At 36.5% G+C, this 6,123-nt stretch overlaps 1 long non-coding RNA gene across 1 annotated transcript; it reads left to right on the forward strand.

The window, feature by feature from the left end:
- Positions 1-239: 239 nt before the first annotated feature.
- LOC130201848 (uncharacterized) lies at positions 240-3,196 on the forward strand. Its single transcript, XR_008833263.1, has 3 exons — positions 240-573; positions 2,836-2,962; positions 3,060-3,196. It is a non-coding gene; the product is annotated as an uncharacterized LOC130201848 (long non-coding RNA).
- Positions 3,197-6,123: the final 2,927 nt, after the last annotated feature.

Genomic DNA, 6,123 nt, shown 5'->3' on the forward strand with positions numbered 1-6,123 from the left:
CAATAGCTTCATTGTTATCAAGTCTAGAGTGAAATCATTCTATATCTACATCAATGGGCTCCACATTAGTGTACTACACCTCTCATTTTGAAGAAAAAAGTTTTAAAATAAATATTATGAATATTTTGATATCATTTATGGAAACAATCTTCAATAGCGTCACTGATATCAAGTGTAGGATGAAACCATTCATTTTCTACATCAATGGGCTCCACATATGTGTACTACACCTGGCCGGCTATACCTCATGAATCATTATACAATGGGTTTAATCTTGTACGGCACGAGAGAGCAAATGGCCAGGCAAGGGTTAAAAAAGGTGAGTAATTATATTATTATTATAAATCTTAACATCAAGTTGTTTTGAAACAATCCATTTGAAATAGCAGCTTTAGTTTTTTGGTTGTTCCGTTGGAGGAAAAATACACAATGCATACTGGGTACATTCTATTTGAGTTTTGCAGCAAAATACAATTATTTTTCCATTTTTACGCATGTTGTCAGGTCACATTTGATGACTATGATGGAGCCATTGGATTTGTCAACATAATAAATGTGCACTGGAAGTTTGTGGTGAGTATGCAGCTGGTCATGTGGTAAAATCATTTTTTTTTTTAGTGCTGTGAAAAATAACGCGTTAACTCAGTTAATTCAATTACAGGTTTAACTAGTTATTTATTTTTAACGCATTTAACGCATGCGCAGAATGAGCTTCCAATCCGTCTGTTGTTGGTCGTCGGGACGAAAAAAAAGTCACTTGCAAAATGAGCTTCCAATACACCACTTCAATCTGAACTCTGTCCGCTCTCATGCAGACGGTCTGTTCATCGGTAATGATCCTTCCGCAGGTTCACCTACGGAAACCTTGTTACGACTTTTACTTCCTGTAGATCAGGGGTCTCAACACGTCGATCGCGGCGTAGTGTCGGTAGATCGCATGACATTAAAAAGATTGGCCCGCCCCCTGACATATTCTCTATAGCACGTCTTTGTTCTTTTATTAAACTAAACGTCTGTTGTTGATCGTATCTCCACAGCAGCATGTCATTTCTGTCTCTTCGCGTTGCGTTAACACTTATCGATCTCCGTCTCGCGTGCCACAGAGCTCCGTGCGCGCATCGACCGAGCAAAAGAAGTCACTTGTCAATCTGTCCACCTGTCCTGGCCGGTGAGGTTTCAGCTTTGCAGCGGTGTCCCCGCCGTCCCTTTCATCACGGCCCAGTTCATGAAGAAAACCCCACAGTCAGTTTGCCTCAGCAGCTGCTAGAGGAAGACTAGAGGCCTTTAGATTGTATCATGGTGGAGGTAATGGTTGACAAACAAGAAAAATGCTCTGTTTAACCCTCCTGTTACCTTTACATTTACTAACATATTTTACCCTCGGGGTCAATTTGACCCCAGCAATTAAAACCTCAGAAAATTATTAGAATTAATATTGTTTCCCAAGTTTAAGTGTGAGGTACTTTATGTTTGTTTGTTGACTACCTAAATAGCCCTTTAAAAAAAAGTTGATATTTCTTATATGTTTGACACAGTGAAAAACAGCCTGGGGTCAAATTGACCCCAAAGAACACCGACATTAAACATTGAATGGGGTCAAATTGACCCGAAAGGTAACAGGAGGGTTAAACATTCTGTTTAGGATGAAGATGTATTAATGTTCCATATGGAAGAAAACTGCTAAATAACTGCTGAGTTGCAGCACCATTGTATAGAAGAATGTATAAATGTATATATCCGTCTTTTGTCATAAATCTCTATGTTCTCACAAAATATACCGAGAATATCGGTAATATGTGATTAATCATGATTAATCCACAAAAACCTGTGATTAACCCGATTAAAAATTTTAATCGTTTCACAGCCCTAATTTTTTTATATAGCGCTTCTCTAGACACTCGAAGTCGCTTACAGAGTCCAGAGTCCAGTAGTCATACACACACACAGTCGTACCGGTGGTGGTAAACTACATCAGTCACCACAGCTGCCCTGGGGCAGACTGACGGAAGCCTGGCTGCCAATCAGCGCCTACGGCCCCTCCGACCACCACCAACATTCATTCACATCCATACGAACCGGGGTGAGGCTGCGGTGCATGTCTTTATGATGGTGGGGGAAACCAGAGTACCCGGAGGAAACCCACGCAGACATATATTTGTATCTCATGTAGCTGCATTGTGTACATGCACATCTGTAGCATGTGGATTGATTTTAAGACTGTTCTTTTAGTTTTAAATGTCTTCATGGTCGTCATCCCTATCTTAATGAAAAATATATTTATGATTATTGTCCAATCAAAGCACTTGAATCATCCAACAGGATCCCGTTGGTAGTCCCCACTGCTACTCTAACAATTTGAGTTTTCTTTGATTGAGTATGACCCCATATTGTGGAACTTATTTTCAGACTAATATTCAGTAATTTCAAGTAAAATGTTAAAATATGCCTATTTAACGTGGTTTGTTTCTTTATTTACTCACAGTTGTGATTATCTTGTGTACAATGAATATACTTCCAATGTTGCTCATTCATTTAGGTTTTACATAAATAAAATGTATTATGTTATTATTGTTGCTGTTGTTGGTACGTTTAAAATATGGCATGCTTTAACACTATATTACTTTTTAAAACAGTATCTCCATGCCCTTTTAAACCGCATAGTTGTGGTTGATCTTCTGCAAGGGTCAAATGAAGTTGACGACTCCAGAAAGGCTGGCCAAAGATTTGGGTAATATTAATTAGATTATGGGAAATATATAATGTTATTCACATCTTTAGTAAGGCCATAGAGTAAGTGCAAATGTAAACCAAAATTATTTTCCTTTCATCCTGCAGACAGTATTTCAAAATGCGCCGGAACCGACTTGGAAAGGAGGACTGGGTTAACATCAAGTGGCAGCCGGGCCAGATAACCCACACCTGCCAGAAAGATGGCAGCAGTTGTGGGATCTTTGTCATGCAGGTTATTTAATGCAACCTTTTGTCTTTCTGATAGATTAAACAAAATGCTGTTTTACTATGTAAATTCATACAAGGTGTGTTGTTTTGCCATTTGACAGATGGCCAAGATGACGGTGGAACTTCCAAAGATTCCGCAGCATTTTCGCATCAACTCATCTAAACAATCTATTGAAAAGCTAAGAAGAGACGAGGCTGAAGACATTCTGAAACTAGAATGGGCACTCGGTAGAGCGCATACCTTCGCATATCACAAGATTGGGCATTGAATTATGAACATTTTGGCATTAGTTGCATGCCAATTGGACAAAAATGTATCGTGCTATGGTAAAAAAGAGTTTGACCTTTCCATGACCTTGACATTGACCTTTGACCCGATTGATCCCAAAATCTAATCAAATGGTCCCCGGATAATAACCAATCATCCCACCAAATTTCATGTGATTCAAGAACATTTTGACCTGTTCATGACCTTTGACCTTGACCTTTGACCCGATCGATCCCAAAATCTAGTCAACTGGTCCCCGGATAATAAACAATCATCCCACCAAATTTCATGCGATTCGGTTCAATACTTTTTGAGATTTGCGAATAACACGCATACAAATAAATAAATAAATAAATAAATAAACTAGAATGGGCACTCGGTAGAGCGCATACCTTCGCATATCGCAAGATTGGGCATTGAATTATGAACATTTTGGCATTAGTTGCATGCCAATTGGACAAAAATGTATCGTGCTATGGTAAAAAAGAGTTTGACCTTTCCATGACCTTGACATTGACCTTTGACCCGATTGATCCCAAAATCTAATCAAATGGTCCCCGGATAATAACCAATCATCCCACCAAATTTCATGTGATTCAAGAACATTTTGACCTGTTCATGACCTTTGACCTTGACCTTTGACCCGATCGATCCCAAAATCTAGTCAACTGGTCCCCGGATAATAAACAATCATCCCACCAAATTTCATGCGATTCGGTTCAATACTTTTTGAGATTTGCGAATAACACGCATACAAATAAATAAATAAATAAATAAATACACGGCGATCAAAACATAACCTTCCGGCATTTTCAATGCGAAGGTAACAATCAGGTTTTGTTCAAAATATGTTATCAATATTTGTTTGACTTAATCCATAATTGACACAAATATACATGTATTTATTTCTAGTTTCAAAGGATGAACTCTGTTCCTTCTGTGGAATTGAGGACCTGCCCAAAACTGCTGTTGATGCTGTTTGGGTGAGACTTGTTTTTAGACAATCTGAGTTGTGGATAATCTGTAGATAACCTGGAGTGAGTTTCAAGGAATAACATTAGTAATCAAATATTGTTAACTTGTATGCATAACATGTTTCCTAAAGTTTCCATTTTTTTTTACATATGTTTAATTTATTTATCCCCATGTAGATTCAGTGTGGAACTTGCTCAAGATGGTTTCACACGCAGTGCCTTGGGATGACAGCAGCACAAATACCAAACAACATTGGTATTGTGTGTTGTGTAACTGAACACTTAGGAATGTGTATGTCTGACTTTGTCGTATAAACTCGTTGACTTCAAGTTTCTCAAGTTAAATGTTGTTCAAGCCGAACCAGTCATGTATACATTGGTATCTGATCGTTCATAAAGATTAAATGGGGGAACTACTTGACTACTATGATGGCTCTTATTATAATGTGTGTGGTACTATTTTTTAATTCAAGACGTATAAAGTACGAAGAATAGGTTTACAATTGCACTAATTTGACCAAATCACTGATATTACCAGACTTTAAGTAATGACCACTAGGTTACATGTTTTCTCGGAAGAAGCAATTAGTTAATATAAGATCTATTGTTTGTTCGAGTATGTATCATAAATCATGAAAGTGCTCCTTAACCAATATGCTGGTTTCTGGAAAGCAAATAGGACACCGTTTTACATTGTATCGATGCTAAACACATTTCGGACAAACAATCTTAAATACACATTGGTTTTTCATAATCAATAGATATCCTGGTGACTGAAGAGAAAATGGTGCCACTACACTTTGTCCTAAAAACGAAACTGAGATGATTAAAAGAGATCTTCTGAAGAAAGTATTGTCGTTTTACCAACACAGGATTGGTGGTTAAACATCATTTTATTTAAAATTATGCAAAAGCACATCATCAATATAGCTGATCAAGTACAACAAAGGAGAAGCAATTGATGTAGGAAATGTTGTCAGCCTACACTTTACTACAGTGGATATATTGAATATTGTCTCCATAAAATATTTAAAATAATTCATAATAATTATTCATAATCGTATTTCTTCAAAATAACAGGTGTAGTCCACTGATGTGGAGCCCATTGATGTAGATGTTGAATGATTTCACTCTAAACTTGATAACAGTGAAGCTATTGAAGATTGATTCCATAAATGATATCAAAATATTCATAATAAGTATTTAAAATCTTTTTTCTTCAAAGTAAGAGGTGTAGTCCACTCACGTGGAGCCCATTGATGTAGATATTGAATGATTTCACTCTACATTTGATAACAGTGATGCTATTGAAGATTGTTTCCTTAAATTATGACAAAATATTCATAATAATTATTCCAAATCTTTTTTCTCCAAAGTAAGAGGTGTAATCCACTCATGTGGAGCCCATTGATGTAGATATTGAATGATTTCACTCTAAACTTGATAACAGTGATGCTATTGAAGATTGTTTCCATAAATTATGACAAAATATTCATAACAAATATTCAAAAACACATTTCTCCAAAGTAAGAGGTGTAGTCCATTAATGTGGAGCCCATTGATGTAGATATTGAATGATTTCACTCTAGACTTGATAACAATGAAGCTATTGAAGATTTTTTCCATAAAATCTAAAAAAATATTCAGAATAATTTTTCAAAATCTTTTTTCTCCAAAGTAAGAGGTGTAGTCCACTAATGTGGAGCCCATTGATGTAGGAAATGAATGGTTTCATCCTACACTTGATAACAGTGAAGCTATTGAAGATTTTTCCATAACATATTAAATATAATTCATAATTATTTAAGCTGATTTCTTTCCTTCAAAATAACAGCTGTAGTACAACACAGGGTGGCCATTTGACGTACGGTATAAGTTCTGTCAGCCTACACAATCTTTCAGTGGATATATTGAATATTTTTG

This window comes from Pseudoliparis swirei, chromosome 11 (assembly GCF_029220125.1).
Source record: "Pseudoliparis swirei isolate HS2019 ecotype Mariana Trench chromosome 11, NWPU_hadal_v1, whole genome shotgun sequence".
Taxonomy (NCBI): Eukaryota; Metazoa; Chordata; class Actinopteri; order Perciformes; family Liparidae; genus Pseudoliparis; species Pseudoliparis swirei.